The sequence below is a fragment of the Ambystoma mexicanum genome, chromosome 5p (genome assembly GCF_040938575.1).
Source record: "Ambystoma mexicanum isolate Mex_15411 chromosome 5p, UKY_AmexF1_1, whole genome shotgun sequence".
NCBI lineage: Eukaryota > Metazoa > Chordata > Amphibia > Caudata > Ambystomatidae > Ambystoma > Ambystoma mexicanum.
The window spans coordinates 1,334,631,913-1,334,652,268 of NC_090930.1; the positions used below are offsets into that span (position 1 = coordinate 1,334,631,913).

Below are 20,356 nucleotides of genomic sequence, written 5' to 3' on the forward strand. Positions count from 1 at the left end.
CACAAGTGGTTTCCTCACCAGTTTTTGGCGTCTAGTGGGATGAATAAGAGAGTGGTGGGCATATTGATCGGTACTACGCTTTCGTTCAAGAAGAGGTTTTTATACAGGGACCCTGAGGGGAGATTTCTGGTGCTTAATGGGAGCAAATGGTGTATGCTCCTAATGAGGGGCAGGATCATTTCTTGGCCATGGTGCTACAGCAAGTTGGAAGTTGGTGCGAGGAACAGGTGGTGGTGGGAGACCTCACATTAGGTCAAACATTGGCTCCCACGAGTAATGATATTATATTCCGGCAAGCCAGGAGGGCGGTTTTTAGGTATCTGGGACTCAATGAAACCTGGAGGTTTTTTCACCTGAATGACCCTGATTACACCCATTACTCATTGGTAGATGAGGGGTTTTTGCAGATTGACATGGTGCTGGTGTTGGCGACGCAAATACCGCAGGTTCTTTTGATTGAAATTGGTGTTCGCTATCTCACGGACCATGCCCGTTATTCTGCATTGAAATGCCCAAACCTGAGGTTGGGGCGAGGAAAAGATTGAGGTTGAACGAATTGATCCTTAGAGATACTGTGCTTAGGGAACATATGGAGAATGCAATCGCTAACTACTTTCAAGAAAAAGATATCGGGATGTGGATTGGCAAGAATCCCTTATTCAGGTGGCCACGGAAGGACTGGCATTCTCACAACTTTGAGAGTGGATGAGCGAGGGAGGATCACCTAGGTAGGGGAACCCGGGATTATACTCGTGGAGGGAGTTTGAGGGGGGGATTGAGAAATACCCCAAGTGAGACGCGGTATGCCCTTCCTTATGACAACTTTTCCCCATCCCACCCCGTAGGATATCTAGAAACTCAACCCCCCTTTGTTGACATGAATACTTTCTCACAGACCGATTACCATGACACACTCTGAGCAAGGCCAAACTCAAAAGGAAGCAGCTATTCTAGGATGGCAGTTCAAACAGAGGAGAAAGGTGGCGATACCAGAAGGACGACAATAAGGGAGTTGCCCTTGCCCTTTTCAACACAGACCCGCAGAGCCTCGGAGAAAGGAAATGTAAGACCGGGAATCGCAGCTGGCGAATGGTGCGAAGGATGTCAGCGGTACATGGGACCCTCCCGCACTGGTAGCCAGGGCGGGGAGAAGTGGTTGCCATCGAGGTACCATCCTTGACTCCAGAGGCAAGAGATGCCAACAGAGTTTGGCACAGCCCGTGAGTCGGAAAGCGCTGATAATAGAACAGACTGTGTTGGGCTCAAGGTTGCGAAGAGCAACATGATATGAAAAAGAAGACTAAAGTACAAAGGTCTTTTGTGCGTAAAATTGCCATCATAGTTAGTGGTCCGGCGTCACGTGGGCGCTCATTCGAAGGACTCTAACCAGTGCCCCGCTCCTGAACAAGGAGAATGTGTTGAATAAGGGAATCAAAGTAGTCCTGCAGCGGGTTGTGTTGAATCTTGTGCGTAATATAAAGTTTTCGGTTGTTGTAGAAATTATAAATAGCAAGAGGATTTAGGGGAGGCTCGCCTGAGGTGTCAAAGTGGTTATATGAGGGTCAAGCCAAACCCCTTGTACAGTCAAAAGTCTTTGACGCGGTGTGGAGGCAAACGTGAACCCGACTGAGGAATGCCAAGAGTAAGCTAAGCAAAAGTGAACTGTGTAAATGAGGCAAGTGTGAACCCGACTGAGGGATGCCTGTAAATTAGGCTAAACGGTAACCCATCTGAAAACATTGTGGTGACAGAATTGTTTGAAGCATGACTGGGGGGTTTGGGGAAAGCCTGGCTGGGGGATAAAACCCAGACCTAGATAAGGGAATAACCTAAGGGGTCTAGGATGACTTTCCATTGAACTATGCTAGAATGGCAATGTGAACCCGACTGAGGGATACCAGGAGAAGGTCTGACCCCGGATGAGGGGAGACCCAAGTAAAGTAGAGAAAGCAAACCGAATGGTTGTTTAAAAAGACCTTGGCCCTCATTACGACCCTGGCGGAAAGCGACTGACCGGATCGCCACAGCGTAAATAGCGTTTCCGCCATTGCACGAAGGAGCAAAGTGCGGCCCATTCCGACCCATCGGGCACGAGCACCACGCCACGGCGGAAGTGCAAAGTCCGCGATGGCGGAAATGACCCCAAAACGGCCCACACCGCCGCCGTACGGCGCCCTAGGTGCAATACCGCCACCCCTCTCAGCGGTCACCGCAGTGTGCGCCTACCGGAAAGTACGGTGACCGGAAATATACGGAAACGGAAGTTAAAACATGGGCCCGGAACGGGAAACATCCCGGCGTACACCTATAAAAACACTAAAACCACACAACCACTAAAATTACCACCCTGAAACACACCCCAACCCGTCAACCACCCTAGCGAAACCAAGAAAAATGGGAAAAGTAGCGAAGAAAGCGTGCGACCGCAAGCGGCAGGTCCACTTCTCCCGTGAGGAACTCACCGTGCTAACAGAGACCCTCCAGGAGAATGCTGCCGTCGTCTTCTCCACGCAAATGACCAGGACGGCACTTGCAAACAAGAAGGCCATATGGGCTCTGGTGGCACAGCGGGTAAGTGCGGTGGGGACCGCACCCCGCACCCCACAGCAATGCCGCAAGCGATGGGACGACCTGCGGATACGCGTCCGCAGCATACTCTCTGCCAACCGCAACATTGCCACAGCCACCGGGGGAGGTCCTGAATCACCCATCAAGTTGACCCCCTGGGAAGAAATCTGTGCCTCCACCACCGGAATGGAGAGCATAGAGGGAGTCGGAGGGATGGAGAAAGGAGTGCAGACATCCGAAGATTCAGGTAGGTGGGCCAGATAAAACAATGCCAAATCCACACAGTCCATCCATGTGAAGTACCATGCGTCCACATAGTGCAACAGAAACACATGTCCAGGAGAACGTCCACACACATCGGCCTGATAGCGCACGTTAAAACCCACAATAAATACATAAATAATTAAAAACCCCTAAAACACGCACTACACGTGCAGCAGGCACACCCTAACTGCAGGCTGCCAAACAACTGCACCCTCACTCCACACACAAATCAAGCAACCTCCAAGGCCCCGACCCAAATCACCCTCAGGTACCACCCCAAAGCATGTGATACAATGCCATTCCAATTCCTACAGACCCATCAATAACCCTCGCCCTCCTTTACTTCACCACAGGGTCCGATCCAAACGACGAGCTACAGGACACCCCTACCAGCACACCTGCAAAGAGGGCCAAGACCAACGGCCAGAGACCCTCCACCTCAGCTGCACGCATCAAGACACGGCAGCAGCACAAATCAGGTGGCAGCACAGAGGAGGGAACATCAACAGGCACCCCAGCAGCCAGCATGCCCACAACACCACCACCACAGGTCCCCCCAATGGATGCCACAGAAGGCACTGCCTCAGGTGGCAGCAGCACCATAGGCGACACCCCATTGATGGCAGCATGCTCGGACACAGAAAACGGGGATGCCGAAGTCAGATCCATCCATGACCTGTCCCAATCCCCCTGTCTGTCCCATCCCGTACAACATGAGGATACCACGCAGGGGCACCCACAAGACGACGACTGGCCATCCCCCACAAGCCCTGTGGCAAGGCAACATGAGGACAACAGCCCCTCTGCGACACCCCCGCAAATGGCCATGGCCCAGCAGAGGCAACAGTCCCTCGACCAGTTGATCGAACAACAGCAGCAACTGGCCACACTCCTCAAGGACCATGCCGATGAATGTGGGGGCACTAAGGCAGACATAGAAACATCAACTGAGACACTTAGGGCAGAAATGGAGAGAGGTACAGAGACGCTAAGGGCACAAATTGAGAGAAGCACCGAGAGCCTGAGGGGGGAACTGCATGCGACGTCCAAAGACGTATGTGCCGAACTTGCCGCAGTGCGCCGTGTGCTCACTGAGCTCTCGCAAACCCTTAGGGACATGCATGGACGTGAGCAGGCAGACACATCATCCGTTGCAAGTTCCGTCCAGGGCAGCCCCCAACGTAGATCTGGAAGGAACCTGCGCTCCACAGGCAGGGGTGCCCCTGATACCCGCAGAGGGGGCTTGCAATAGCGACAGCCCACTGACAATGAGCATCTTTGGACACTGGTGTTCGGGGGGGAGGTAGGAGGGTGGAGGGGGTGTGTTGGGCTCACTTGGGTGGCGGGTCGATAGGGTGTTCAACATGACATCACATATGCCATAAAAAGTGCACGATAAACCAATGAGATGTGTGGACATTGATCTTTGTGTACTAGGCCATCATAGGCGTAGAGTCCATATTGTGCATGTCCCAGACACACGCAGTGCCACGAGTCCTGTGTCCATGTATCAGCCACCAGCCGTGAGTGCTAGAAGCATACATCAATGAGATGCTGACGAATGTCACGGGCCTCCGGTGCCTCGCAGACTCCATGAGGTGCTGCCACATCCCCACCCTCATCATGACCATCATCAGGTGCTTGCAGTTCTGCGTCAGGGGGCATGGGCACATTTCTACGTACGCACATGTTGTGGAGCATGACACATGCCATGACCATCTTTGCAACCTTCTCATGGCGGTACAGGAGTGCCCCGCCAGACCTGCTGAGGCAGCGGAAACGAGTCTTCAGTAGGCCGAATGCCTGTTCTATGACTACACGGGTACGTGAGTGGGCATGGTTGTAGTCCTCCTCATGCTGGTCCCGTGGGTTCCGGACTGGTGTGAGGAGCCATCTCTTCAGTGGATATCCAGCATCACCTGTATGTGGACGAGAAACGTATGATGTGGAATGCCATTGATACGTACGCACACCCCCCCCCTTCCTGCCAGTACATTGCCAATTCACATACCCCACATCATCATGCATGTAATGAGACTCACCGAGTAGCCAGGATCTGTTCCCTGCGTGTCGCTCCATGTAGCGTGGTATTGTAGAGTTCCTCAAGACCATAGAATCATGGGTTGATCCAGGGAATCGGGCACAACAATGTGTAATGATCCTGTTGGAGTCACACACCATTTGTACATTCAGGGAATTAAATTGTTTTCGGTTGCGGTACTGGGCCTCCATGGCATGTGGGACGACCAATTCTACATGGGTGCAGTCGATGGCACCAATGCAACCCGGTATGCCGGCAAGTGCATGGAATCCCACTTTTGTGTTGGTAATTTCCTGCTCCGAGCGTGGTAGTGAGATGTAGTCGTCTGCGTGCTGCAGGAGGGCATCGAGCACTTGAAATAGTGTCCGTGAGAACAGTGGCTGAGAAATGCCATGCAACTGTCCGACTGTGTGCTGGTAGGTGCCTGTGGCCAGGAAGTGTAGTACAGACACCACCTTCAGTAGGGGTGGGATGGCGGTTGGGCTATCTATCATGCTGACAAGGTCAGCCTGTGTCATGTCCACAATGGCGGCTATGGTGTCCCGGTCCAGACGGTAGAGGGTGTGGATCTGCTCATCAGTGAGGTTGAACGGAAGTGCTCGGAGGCGTGGTATTGCGGGCTGCCTGCGTGGTGGTAGTGGCTGTGCTGGTGGGCCTTGCTGGCCCTGCCTTGGCCTCCTCCTCCTCCTGCGTCTCCTCCGTGCGGCTGGTTGTAGTTGGTGTTCGTCTTCTTCTTGGAGTCGGAGCACTTGCAGTGCTATCAGGTCCCCCAGGGCCAACATCGCGAGTCCTGCCGGTAGCATTTCGGTGTGGTTGTGGGAGGAGACTGGCTGTGCAATTTATGTGTTTCCAGGCTGTATGGCCTCCACCTGTGGTGATTAATTCCACCTGTGCAAACTGCTCTCCCCTTTGGCCGAGCACGTCCCGCGCACAACGCTGCAAATCGGGGAATGGTATCTTGCTATTGCAATCATGTATTTGTACCCGATGGCCGTGTAAGATTGGTTGATATGTTCATTCTGCTGTGGTCCCATTGTTTCCCATACTATCTGTGCAGTCGCGAACAGACTTGTGAAGGGTCAGTGGAACGTAGTACTCGAGTAACGGTGGGCCCTCATGCATCACTGTACCGAGTTGCAACGACGGGCGGGGCGTCCCATTTGTGGGTGAAGGCAGTTGCCATTTTCACACACAGCCGCACTCGATGGAATAATTAGTGATTTCAAACGGCCACAGATGCCTTTTCGACGTGATGTTGCAAATGATGAATTCGAAGGGCGGCGCTTTCGGTTTCCAGCTAGCGGCGAGGAGATGCCCACAGGTCTGACTGCAAATATAACGTTCTCTTGTTCTATGTCCTTGAGACAGGGCCCATGGCGAGGGAGCAATGATTGATATGAATAGTTTGGGATGCGCAATAGCTACGTGGGCGATGAGGCAGGCCGTTCCCAAATACATGTTACTTCACAACACTGGAATTACGGGCTGGGGCACTGTGGATTTAGCAGGCTGCATTACGCACAGACTCAATGGATGTTTCTAATGTTATGTGAGTAATTATTCATGCGTTTTGATCCCGGGATGAGGGAATGATGAATGGTTGCATTGCAGGTGATTTGATACAGAGTTTGGCATGTACAGGGCTTCTTGGGATCTATCCGCCTCCCCTACGCTATGTGATGCAGGGCTGCCATAGTGGGACCATCGTCTATCTGGCCTTGTTGAGCCCTCCCTGTCTCGACGCGCCCTCAGACACTTGTGTCCATGCACGTTAACATTCCCATCTGATGGATTCTGTTTTGACAGACGCATGCACAGGTACACTCGTTTGTGATGGTGTTTGCACCTCGATATAGATGGTCATGAGTCGCAAGTGGTTTTGGGGTGGTGATGATCCTTTTGAGTGGGCTAGCATGCATATGGCTGTGGATTTCGTGTGATCATTGAAGTGAGTTGATCGAATGTAGTTCTGATGGCCATTCTGTTCTTGTTCTTTTCTTTTGGTTGACAGGTATCTCCTCCCCTTTTGCCACTGCCATCTGTATGCCACTCCTGCAGATGGATTTTACTCCCGACACCTGCTGCTTCGTGTTAATCAGTGGAGCAGCATTACGATCTTATGGGACGATCGCTAATGGCCCACATGCCCTTACGCAGTACTGGTGGCTCGGAGCAACATTTCGGCCTTTCAGCTGGACTAGTGCCTCCCCATTGGGTCGGCCCTGCGGTTGTGTGCGCTTCCATGTTGCCTTTTCGTACGTGAATGTGGCTCTGTGTACCATGGGGGAACAGGGCGACACACAGGTAGTGGCTGGTCATTTCTTGCGGATGCAGCCCACAATGGTGATTAGTGTTTTGGAGTTCATGGCCTGATGGCTGTATGGGCTTGGTGACTTTGATGTGCATTAAATTTCTATTCTGATTTGGCCCGTGTAGCGTTTTTCTTTGCAAGTGATGTGGCATATGCCTATTTGGGGGGCGATGTATTGTGAGGAGATCTGCATTGGGTTCCTGCTTCGGGGTTTAGTCGCGTGGTACTGTGCTGGGCGCGTTTGCCTACGAAGCACAGTGAGGTCAGGGATGGGGGCTGCCAATATGACTGTTTGAATGTTGTCATGCTCAGGGGCGGGGGATTGGGTTTTGTGTAACAGATGCCGGTCAGCCAGGTGGACTGGTGGAATGATGTGATTTTCGGAATATTGCTGGTCACAGGTGCCTGTGTTTGCGTGCGTTTCTTGGTGGGGGACTGTGGTCATGTCCATTGGGATGGCTTCTGTATTTGTGCCATCTGTGCCCTGCAGCTCCCATTGGCCCCTCTTGTGTTTCTTTTGTTCGTTGCCATGCAGGGGTGACTTGTACATTTCAATGGTTGCTTTGTGACTTCATTGCACCTACGGGGAGTTGTACTTTGTGGGCAGGGAGCGGTGTACAGGCACTCAGTGGGGCCGTTTACGGTTGATTCGCGATGCCGTACTTCTCGCCATGGCGGAATGGTACATTACGCCATGCCTGATGGCGTTAGGTACATGTCCGCTAGGGTCGGAATTGGCGTACCCTTGCGCCATGGTGGTCTTTGCAGTTTGGCATGGCGCGCGCGCGCGTGCTTGGTGCAGTTAGCGTTGGCGTTCACTACGGTGTCGCTAATGGCTTCGTACTTTCCGGTGACGGGTCATAGTCGCACCGAGCGCTATTCGATGGCGGAATTGCATTTCCGCCATCGTTTTCCCCTTTCCGCCAGGGTCGTAATGAGGCCCTTGAGACTTCTGAATATCACAAGATGATGATATTCTGATTGCAAAGTAAAGTGAACAGTGTTACTGCGGCAAATGTGAACCCGACTGAGGGATGCCTGCGAATTAAGCTGAAAAGTAATACCCCGCGAACATTGTGACGACAAATGTAAACCAGACTGGGGGATGTCCACAGTGAGTGGTTGGTCTGAGCCCAACTGAGGGAGGCATAAGGGACCCAGGGTGGCAACAGTAAAGACAGACACAATTGATCACAGTTCAAGTGTGTTTGGTAAACTGTATACATGGGTGTGAGAAAAGCCTAATCTAAACCTAAATCTAAGATGAGAGCAAGCTAAGACCTTCAAATAATAATAAAGCCGTCCTAGTGGCGTCTTGTCAAATAAAAAGTGCCTATACTCTAAAAAAAAACGATTGCCAATCCTTACTGCTAAGTTACAAAATAGTGTGGGATCATGTGCATCAGAAAAGAAAGAAGTGTTAACAAAATGATAAGTCAGCATGGTATAACTGGGGTTTCCGTTGCCCACATTTTTAGCACGGGACAAGGCGGGACTCTTGAGCTCAGCACACTCCTGTGCTTCTCCCGCACAAGCTTACAGTTTGTTTCCAAAGTATCAGGACCTACTGTGGCCAAATCTCTGTTACACCCAGTCTCTTGCTTTAGAGGACTTGATGTACTATTAACAACAAACAAAAAGCTCTTTTCAGTAATCTTCTCGTCAGGTGATTTCCTTTTACCCTGTGGATCCCCCTCAACCAGACTCCGATCCTTTTTTATAACTTCGGCTTCCCTCAGTCGGATTCATATTTGCCAGTTTCACACAGTTCACTTTCGTGATGCTTTGCAGGAGTCACTTCCCTTCGCTTTCTAGCACCCAGTTAGGCATTTCACATTTATTGTTCATACAGCGTTTCCCTCAGCCGGGAGCACACGCCTGTTTCACAGTCTCACAACTTTGATAATGGGTTAAGGACTTTCAATTGTACAAGGGATTTTGGCTTGTCCCTCGTATGACCACCTTAACTCTGTATGTCGGCCTTTTTTACGGCCTCTTGTTACTATATTATTCACAAGAAAAGGGGACCCGCCAGAGTTTTTCAAATGGACGCCCACGTGGCTCCAGACCACTCTGCAGCTGGTCTTTCCCTTGATTTGAAAAGTTCGGTATTACACAAGTTCTATGTTCATAGCAAGTTGCTTTTTACACCCTTCGCTCAACGCAGTCCCGTTATTTATCGGTTCTCCCTCCAACTCACCGGTTGTGTTGACCTCCTTGTCATTCTTGTCTCTGGAGTCGAGGATGGTACCACGGTAGCAAGTATGTCTCCCCACCTCGGTTATCAGTGCGGGAGGGTCCTGTGCACAGTTGACATCTGTTGCACAACATGTCAGCTTTAGTTCCCGTTGTTATGATTCCTTTCAAGGAGGCTTGGCGGGCTTGGGTCGAAAAATGGCAAGGGCACTTCCCTCCTTATTGTCCTTTCCGGTCTCTCCGCCTTTCTTCTCCATTTGAATAGCCATCCTGGAATAGCTGCTTCCTCGTTCATTTGTCCTTGTTCAAAGTGTGCTCTCGTGCTCTGCCTTTTATCCCTGTGGGGAAGGGAAAGGGCCGTCAAGTGTGTGTAGTTATTGTCAATTGCCTGTCGGGTAAACTGCTCTGGTGTTAGTCCATTGTCTTTCACAGTGTGAAAGTGTTTGTGTCGGAAAACGGGATTTGCGGGGGGTAGAACCTTTGAATATCCTATGGGGTAGGATGGGGAAAAGGTGTTTATATGGAAGGGGGTGCTGCGTCTCACCCGTCGGTGTCCCACTTTCACACCCCGAGGACCACCCATCCATGTGATCCTCCCGCACTGGTCTACCCCCAGGAACTTGATCCAGTAGCGATGGCTGTTCCTGGCCACCTGGATGACAAATCCCTGAGGACTAGTAAGTGAGACATCTTCAGGTTTCTCAGCTCTATTCTTCGTTTGAGAGCCTGGTTTGCAAGTTGGTCATCTCTCCCATCTCCACCCTGACCATTGCTACAGTTTACCGGCCGCCTGGTGCCACCATCCTGTTCCTCTCTGAATGGGCTGATTTCTGTTCTTCCTTACTTTCATCCACCTCCAACCTCCTCCTAGGTGATTTCAACATCCAGCTGGACTCCCCTGGCTCTGCATCCACTCTCTTCACTGACCTCCGCACCTCTTTCCCTCTACATTCTCCCTTCTGGGCAACCCAATCAGCTGGGCACATTCTGGACACCCTCATGCACTCTGACCTCTCTCCCCGCCCCTCTCTAGTCTCACCTCTCTCCTGGTCAGAAAATTCTCTCCTTTCCTCCCACCTGGGTCCCTTCGGCCCTATGACCGCCCCCCAAAAGCCCTGCCAACCCCATTTATTAACATCCACCCGATGAAACCAGTGTCAGCTGCTGCCTTCGCTTCCACCTTCGTCCCACCTAACCCCTTCCTCTGACTCTTCCCCTGTCTCTGCTCTCAGCAACCTCCACCTGTCCATCACCAATACTCTTGACATTCTCGCCCCCATCATGAGGATCTGCCTGAAACCTGCCTCTAAGCATAACACCAGGTACGACTCCGAACATGTGGCCCTGAAATGAAAGTGCAGGGCTTGCGGGCGGATGTGGCTGTCCTCAGGCTCCTCCTATGACAAACATGCCTGCCGCCTGCTCCTAAGGCAATACAGACTCTCCATCCGTACCAAGAAAAGATCCCACATGCAGGCTTGGCTTTCCTATGCATCCAACAACACAGCTGAACTCTTCAAGTTCTGCAGTGAACTAGCGAACCCTTCCGCAGTCTCCTCCTCCCCTTCTCCTTCCCAGGCCCTCTGCAACGCACTGGCCACACACTTCGCCACCAAATCCCAGGATATCCTGAACACCCTTGCTACCCACCCTCCCAACCCACCCCACACCCTCATGCCTCCCTTGGCCTGTCACCCCCCCCCTTTTCCTTCTTCTCCTCTGTCACACCTGAAGAAGTTACCAGCGTTGTCCTCTCCTGAAGGTCTCTTCTAAACAGGTTTCCCCTTGCAAATCCAGGACCATCAAGGATAACTTTGGCTCTCTTGCCCCTGCACTCAATGATTTCTGCAGTCACTCTGGATCTTTGCCCTCCTCCCTTAAGCACTCACTTGTGTGCCCACGGCTAAAAAAGCCTTCAGCAGACCTTACCTGCCCTGCCAACTAACGCCCTATTTTCATCACACCCTTCCTGGGGAAGCTGCTGGATAAGCTGGTCTTGCCCCAACTCGACTTACACACTGAACTTGTTGGTGGTCTCCACGATCATCAATTTGGATTTCGAGCATCCAGAGGCACAGAAACTGCTCTTCTGATCATCCATGAGGAACTGCTCGCATCTCTGGACTCCAACGCCCCAGCTGTCCTCATCCTTTTAGATCTCTCCTCAGCCTTTGATACAGTCAACCATTCCATCCTCACACAAAGGCTCTGCAATACCCTTGGTATCTTGTAACGGGCACTGAACTGGCTGACATCCTTCCTACCTGACCGCTCTTCCCAAATCATCCTGGGCAGTTTCTCCTCTCCTTCTTCCTTCTCCACCTGTGATATCCCCGAGGCTCTATCCTCTCCCCTTTGCTCTTTAGCATCTACCTAGCTCTGCTTGCACGCCTCATCGCAGCCTCCTCCTCCAACTTCCAGTGTTACGCAGATGACACACAGCTCTTTTTCAAACTTCCTGCTGATCCTCTTGTACCCTACATAATCGCTGACTGCGTATCTGCCATCCAGTCCTAGTGCACCACCAACGATCTCTGCCTCAACGCCTGTAAAAAGTGAGTTCCTTTCCATCGGGACCCCTAATCCCTCCTTCTTCCCTTCACTCTGGCCATTCTCCTTGGGCTCTCCCCTTTGTTCCTTCTGATCAAGCCAGAAACCTTGGAGTCATCTTTGACTCCTCTCTCTCTGTTCCTCCCTCTCACTCTTGACATTGCCAAGAAGTCCCACTTTCAGCTCTTCCTTCTCAAAGGGATTCTCCCCTTTCTCACTTTCCCCCAGAGGCTCAATGTTACCCAAACCCATGTTCTCTCTAGGCTTGACTATTGCAATAGCCTCTTCCTGAATCTACCTTCTTCCACTCTGCGACCCCCTACAGCTAATCCAGAATAGGGCAGCAAGACTTATCCTTGGCCTTAAACCCAGTGACTGCATCTCTTTTGCTCTAAAAAGTCTTCACTGGCTCCTGGATGCTGCACAGATTAAATTCAAATCCCTCTGCATCATCCACAAGGCTGTCTGGGCCCGGGGACCACACTATCTTCAACTTTATCTTACTAAATACTCTCCTTCTGGACAACTACGTTCCTCTGGAACCAACTCTTTGTGTGTAAAGCGTTTTGCTAAACAGAGGTTAGGTGGCGATTGCTTTGCTCATTTGGCTCCCTCCTATGGAACAGCCACCCCCTGACTCTGCGCCGTCAGCAGGTCTTTCTTAAATTCTGGACACTCCTCAAGACTCTCCTCTTAACATCCTCCTTCCCTTCTTCTCGCCTCTGCTAATCCCACATTTTCTGTGATTGGTGTCCGGGGCCTTATGCATCCTCGGGGCCCCTGACCTCCCACACTCAATCAGCCCAGCTCCTGTCTACCCTCAGCACTTGCCTTAGCACTCCCTCCGTCCTGGAGGTTTCCACTTACTCCTAACGTGGCTTCTGACCATGTAGCACTCAACAACCGTAGCACTTCGAGCTCATGGGTGAGCCACAGATGGACTTCCCAGCACTTACCCCCTATACCCTCTTCCTTGCTACACTTGTACATTCTGAATACTCACAAGGCATTGTAGGTTCGTCCTTTCATCCGTTTCCCCCACTGTTCTTATTAAATATTGTATTTTGTTTTGTATTTCACTCCCTTGTTCCCTCCCCTCGCCATGTGGGCTCTTTGAAACAGTATTTTACTTGCTGTATAAGCATCTAAAAAGCAAACAATGAATACATAAAATAAGGCAGACTGTACCTTTAGCCAGGGCCCAATGATGAGTTCTTCTTGCTACTCCTTGCAAAGTCTTCAGGTCTGCCAAATGAGGGGCTCGGTCCTCTTTAAAGCCAAATGAGCCACAGTGATTGGTGTAGGCTAAGCCTTCCTTAATGAACCAATCCTGGGGTCCCCACCAACAATCTCCTATATGCATGAGGTCATAACCAGAGTGCTTTGCAACAAAAAAGTAAAGGGGTGAAAACATGTGATACCAAGTCCCACCCATCTTCCTCTATGTTGTTGATCAAAGAGACTCTCAGGTTAATGAATCTCCCTGTGGTTCCTGTTGAAGGCGGCCGGTCTCCCTTGAAGCTGCGAAAAGGACCAGACTGGTCCTTTTTTAAAATTTAATATTCAAAATAGTCACATCTTCCCGTAAGGTAAATGAAACTCATCTTCTAGTAAAGTTAATAAATACAGCTTCTATTTTTGTCAGGATGACCTCACAGCACTTCTACTTCCACCTGAACCACTCTTTTATTGGTTAACTTCTGCAAAATTTCACCATGTGGGTCTACTCGCCTGTCCCATAGTTTCCCATTCAACTGTGCTTATGAAGTTTCAAATCCACTGACAACCAAGATATTACCACAGCTTCAATGGTATGCTTCTTTGTGACTTTGAACAACTTTGTATGCAAGACAAGATTCACTTTTGTGCACTTAAACACCTTCAAGTACGCGAGGCACTCTTCCTCTGAATATACATTTTCCAGAAGGGCAGCCTCTTTGCCACTCTTGTCTGTCTGCAACAGCAACCCCAAATTGCCTTTATAATATACTTCTCTCTTTCTACGACTAGCTTTGGCAATGTAGGTTGTGTCAGCTTTTAAAGAATAAGCACAAGTAGCAAGCTACCCTTTCCTCAACTTTGCCTTTGCCTCTTTGCGTTCTACCAGCCATGATATTTTATGCAGAGGCCTTGTTGCCACTCTCCCTGGCTTCAGGTAATTCTTGCACCCTCTTGGCTTGGGCAATGCTGATGTTATATTAGGCTTATGACAACACTTGCACCATTTCTTGGCTGTGGAAAAGGCTGTTTCACTCTTAATTGGGGATACACATTATTCACTCTTGGCTTGGGCAGTGCTTGTTCTTTATAACTTGAAAGAATAAAGTTCAAATGCTTGACTTCTATTGTTTAAGTTGTTTAATTGCTTTAGTAAAGATTCAGGGGTCACTGTTCTTCTGAGAATCTTTATTAGACACACGCAACCATTTATTTATGTGTTTTTCACAAAATCAAAGTTTCTGAATAAAGGTTCACTGTTCCTTTCTTACACGAGGGAAATAAATTACATTCACTCATATGCAAGTGGTAAATTTCAAGTGCCCCATTGTTTGGCAGTTAACGGTCAACTTCACATCGCTTTGCTCACACACGAGTGATTGTTTAAGGATACTATAGCAGGCAGTGTTCACGTAAGGAATTAGAACGCTCTGTAAGAATCACCGGCTTCTGCATTCCTTTTCTTCGAGTGTCGCAGGACTTCTGCGACTTCTGTCATCTGTGTGGACCCAGTGTCTTTCTTCTTGTGGGGGTCTCCAGTCTGTCCACGTAATTAAGGAGCCCTTCTCGCTCCTGAGACCCACAGCTTCAAAGCACCTTCTGGCTAAGTTCTCCTGCACGCTTCCTGCTGTGCAACCTCAGCAAATAGGTACACATGGGGAAAAGCAGTCTTCGCACCTTCCGCTGCACAACCTCTGCAATTCGGAGTTTGGGAAAATAGGACTCTCAGGACAGGGAGTGGAAATCTGCTTCATCAAAGTCCTGGCGTCCCTTTGGTTCTCCCACTTCTGCCTGGATTGCCAACTATGTGCTTTCTTCCTTCTGCTGCCCCTACTGCTGTACACAATCCAGCCACAGCTCCCACTCCTTTTACAGCTACAACTAATGGCTTGCACCCGAGGCTGCCTTTTAAGCCCCCTGCTTCCCTCAGGTGTGGGTCATTAATCTTAACAGGCTGACCTGGACTGCAACATTGTTCTTCAGCCCTATTCCTCATCCCAGTACTCATGGGATTATGGGACCTGTAATCCCAAACATTTTTTTTGCCAACTTCTTATTTCTAAATGCATAGTTATTTTTCTTACATACATTTAACGAGGGAGAATTAAGGTTTACTTGAAAAGAGGTAGGCAGTTGGTTTAAACCACTATTTATTTATTTTTTATTTGTTTGGCTGGGAATATCAACCTTTCAAATTGATTTAACAAATACAATTGATGCTTAAAATAATCAAATTAAAATCGCATTTGTTTTAAAAAACATTATCATTTCTTAAAATGTGTTGCTCACTCCATTCCTGCAATATATTCTCAAAATGACAAGGGGGTCCTGGGAGTCCCTCTGCCAGACATTAGTCCTCTGCCAGACCGAAATGCTAGGCAATTCTCCTCTGAACAAGAGTACCTACAGCATCCCCAGACACGTGTTAGCATTTGGGTGCTGGACTGCCCCAGGGCAGGACAAAGACTGATATGTTTGGGATATTTCTTCTCTGTGAAAGATAGTGAGCTAAAGACTCTGGGTAAGTCTCTCGTAACCAGGACTAATGTCTGGCAGAGAGACTCCCAGGACCCCCCTTGTCAATTTGCAATATATTCTCACAAGGCGCAAAGGTCGGCCTTCACAGCAAAGTACAATATAGATTAGAACTGTTCAAATCTTTGACAACAGGCCTTTGTAAGACAAAACCTGTTTTAAAATCACATTGTAAATTACTGTACAGCACTGTAACCAAGCTGAGAATAACCTTGCTGCTCCTGTGCCCTCATACCTTCGGGTCTGGCGCGCAATATAAATGAATAAACATAAACATTGTATGATGTCTTAAATTTTAACAGCCTTACATCCGTAACCATGGTTTCTAGACGAACTGTACTATAGCCTAAGGATCGGATTAATTCTTAAGATCTTAGCTTAGGAAAACACCCTTACGGCTAGCTATTGTTTGCAAAGTTACCATGACCAGCAAAGAGCTTGATAGATTTGCAACTTCCTTATCAAGATGTAAATAGACCTATTCACATAGTAACGGCAACTAATTTTAATTTCGGTAATGTTGATGGAAGAATTGAGTCTAGGAATTGTACTAGCGCTATTCTGACTGCCAGTTTTAGTGTTAGTATATCTAGTTTGCCATATCTCATTGGAGTTCACAGGACGATATATGTTGAATAACTTCTTAAAGTGAAATCAAAAATTAGTCATGGCCGCGCCTCTGAGAATGAACACAGCAAAAATGGCCTAACCTCTTAAAGTGCACTTGGCGTTTTGTATTTAAAGCAGGACATTCCACTATTAGATGTTGTAACGTCTCTTTCTGACGTATATTCTCATAGAAATGACAGAAGTTCAACTCTTTCGAAGTAAGTCCCCTTCTTGCCTTTAAATCATTTGTGTGCCATAGATTTAACCTAAATCGTAGGTATTGATTTCTGATGAACGGAAAAGGACATTTTATCAAGTAATCGGCCATCTGTCGAAATGTCTTGTCTCTGAATACAAGTACATTAAAGTCTTTTATAATTCTTACATTTGGCTTGGGTACAAATCCAGTCATATTGGAATAATTTGTTCTTCGCTCTCTCTGGATTTTATAATAATAATTCCAGGGTAATGCCTGCATCAGCAATTGCATTTGTTATATATTTATGCCAGGTGCAGGGGAAGAGATGCTCAGAAGTTAAAAGATAACTGGCTACAATACTCAAGTTGTTTGTGTTGGAGCCTAACAGACATTCCCTTAATAAGCCACAGATTTTCCAGATGACCTGGATAAATAATGACAAAGAACCCAATTCAGAACGTATAATGAGTAGTGGTGTACATTTAGGCAATTTCAAGATCTGCTTCCAAAACGGGCTTCAAGTGTATCCCAACATTTTTGATCTCTAGGCATTCTCTTTTCAGAGCCATACAATAATATTAGAACCACTTTCTGTTGAAAAAAGACCATGATATGGCTACAAGAGAATTTACCATATTTCTGCACTAGAATTTTTTTGCTTGTGAAATCATGATTAGTACATTTATTGTCCAGGTTAATTAGATAGGAATCATCACTCATGGAGTTGTTGATAGGCACTCCCAAATATTTATATTTGGAAACAGTCACTAGTTTTGAGTTTTGCAATGTCCAAGTATACTTACTTTTCCTATATCTGGCAGTTTTATCACACAACAGTTTTTTCGATGTTTATAAACAAATTGTTTATTTGAGCATATGCTTCTATTTGGTCTAATAGATTTTGCAAACCTTTTGGGATTTGGGACAAAAGGAAGAGATTGTCCGCACATAGTAAGCATGTAATTTGTTGAGTACCTAATTTTGGGGCATTACCTATATTGTCCATAAATGAGTGGCCTATATCCAAAATGAACAAATTAAAACGAGTGGATGCCAAAATGCATCCCTGTTTCAAACCACGCTCTGCTGGAAAAGAAGCCGATAAACCTTCTAGCGATAATCTAACCTGCATGGAGGTGTTTGTGTGGAGAACAATAATCAGGGCCAACAGCAAGGATGGGCATCCATAAAGAGTACGTTTCTCATAAAGTAGTTGGCGGTGAGTAGAATCGAAGGCCACTCGGAAGTCCACAAATGCCATGTATAATGGTGGTTTCCGAGTGGCGCAATTTGATTTAATCATATTCAACACAGTGATATTTATAGAGGTACGGAGTCCCGCTACAAACCACAATTGAAATGGATCTTTCTTATTAGCTGACAGAGACCATGCATTGAGATCCCTGAGTATAATACAACAGAAGATCTTGCCAGGGGCATCCAAAAGGGCGATCGCATATAACTGGATGAATTTTGCTGATCGCCCTTTCTATAGATTGGTAAGATAATGGAATGCCTCCATGTCTGTGGGAGAGTTTGTGTAGTAAACCACTATTTATAGATTTCCTTTTACTGCACCTTTGGCAGTAAGGGGAATTTTGTATTTTAGGAGTCCAAAATGATCTTTCTTTTCTGGGGCAATATAAAAATGTCACAGTCTTTATTGACATTCACAGGATTAATAGATGGTTCCAATACATCACAACGACCATAAGCCATTTCTTGTTTAGGCACTCTTAAAATGTCTTTTCTTTCAAGGATAAATACTGTGTCTCAACCCACTGGTTCTCCTCACTTCCATGGGCCTTGTCTCTTCACAGGTGATCCACCTGCAGTACACCACGCCTAAGGTCAGGATCAGGAAGAATCTGCCTTTCCCTGGCCACCTGGGAGGAGACTTTAGGGAGCGGTTTAGTGAGGGATCCATCGGATTCATCACACCCCCTAAAGGGGAGGCTTACTGTAAACATTCAGTCCCAAACATGACAGTTCACTGTCGGTGACACTGAGGATGGGATCTGGCTTCAAGTTCACAGTTACACTTCTAAGCATTACTGCATGTGATGGCTTGCTGTACCTACAATTGTCCTGGCTGGAGCAATCCCCCGAAAATTGTTTGTGTAAGCAATGACATTACCCACATTAAGTGATTGTAAACTATTGACATTCTCTTTAGCCACCATTTTCTGCATGAACTGTTACAACCAGCCACCCAGTTGTTCATCATACCAGTTTCTAGCAGGTGCGTCCATGGAGGCCTCCAGTGCTAGATTGGGTTTTTCTTCTGTATTCCTTTATTCAGAATCCTTCTCTTATTGGGAGGCTGCGCCTTCCCTCCCTCTTGTCCTGCAAATGCCTGCCGGTTCATGGCTGACTTCTACGTGGACAACTCTGCTCCATTGGTTACTGTTTGAACCAGTTCTTGACCCTTTGATGGTTTATGCTCACTGAAACGCACTGACACATGAAATTTGTGTCATGACCCACTCAGTTCAATGTTCCTTGGCTGCTGCCATAGACAGCTCCAGAAACAGATCCTTATCGTTCAGGACAAGTTGGCATGTCCTTGCTAATCTCTCTCCATCAATGTTAGGGGATGGGGGGCTTGCACATGCTTGTCCCATCCTACCACACTCTTTACTGTGTGTGCCACTTTTGCTACTGTGGGGTTCTGTTTGGGAGGATGAGGTGAACATTCTTCGCTTGTCTGTGATGTTTGCCCTGTCATTCTCCTTTTTCCAGCCTTCTGCTCTAACCTGCCTTTGGACTGTGACCTATCCTGCTCAAGGTGGTGCTGCTTCTACATTACTTTGAGTGCAATGCCTCCTGCTCAGGAGACCACAGTCCGGGCTGCTTATATTAGAAGTGAAAAGGGGATAGTTTTGAAGAGGTCAGTTCCTGTTCGGCAAAAGAAGAGGAAAGAGGAAGGACTCGATGTTGCACACTTCCTTTGCTAAATAATTAAACTTTAAGGACATCAGTAGAGATTATAGGCACTGAGTTCTGCTGCTTGTCTCTTGTTTCTTGCAGGTAGCTGTGAGTAAGATCAGGATATGTGTACCTCACAGCACACATCATGTTGTATTCTTTCAATGAACATTAGCTTTGTCCTTGCCTCTACCTGCCTCCCTAGTATTCTGGATAAACTGGTGCCTTGTTTAGTCACCACTTGCAAAGCTGTTAAGCCTTATGTTGTGAACTGCACTTTTTTTCTCCTGTGGATGTGGAAAACCTCACAACCATTGGCATTGATGGGAAAGTCACTGCTTCCATTGAGTGCTATGGACGGAGGGATTCCACACTTGGCAGTGGTCTCGTTTGTACAATGGACTTTGAAGCAGCATGCATTGCAGTCGCTTCTGCAGTCGATGCAGGGCTGCCAAGACCCAGAGGTACCCACGGAATGGCTCCAGCTAATATCAAGGGCTTGCACAATTAACAGAGCCCTTTTGGGCACTATGACAGCAGTTGGCTGAGTTCAGAGAAGGCACCATCTGTGGCATTCAGAATAGACTCTGCAGCAGACTGGTAGCCATGGGATGTGTTCCATTCTGCTTTTTACCAGAGCAGAGAGACTGCCACTTGGTACAAGGTGGCTACGTTCCTGGAGGATCTACTGGTGACCCGGACCCTTATAGAAGGGTTTGAAGCCTGCCGACATTATAGGAAGGACCAGAATACTAAATGCTCAGAAACCAAGTTGTGGAGAAACCTATCCAAGTGAATCCTGAGAAACCAGTTCATGGAGAGACCTACCCATGTGAATCCTGAGAACCCAGGCTGCGGATGGTCCTAACCAAGTGAATGCTGAGAAACCAGGCTGTGGATTGTCCTAACCACGTGAATGCTGAGAAACTAGGCAGTG

The 20,356-nt window shown here is 48.1% G+C and overlaps 1 protein-coding gene across 1 annotated transcript in view; it reads left to right on the plus strand.

The window, feature by feature from the left end:
* MTRR (5-methyltetrahydrofolate-homocysteine methyltransferase reductase) overlaps positions 1–20,356 on the plus strand; it is a 983,610-nt gene that overhangs the window by 186,390 nt on the left and 776,864 nt on the right. The gene's annotated exons all lie outside the window — the stretch shown is intronic.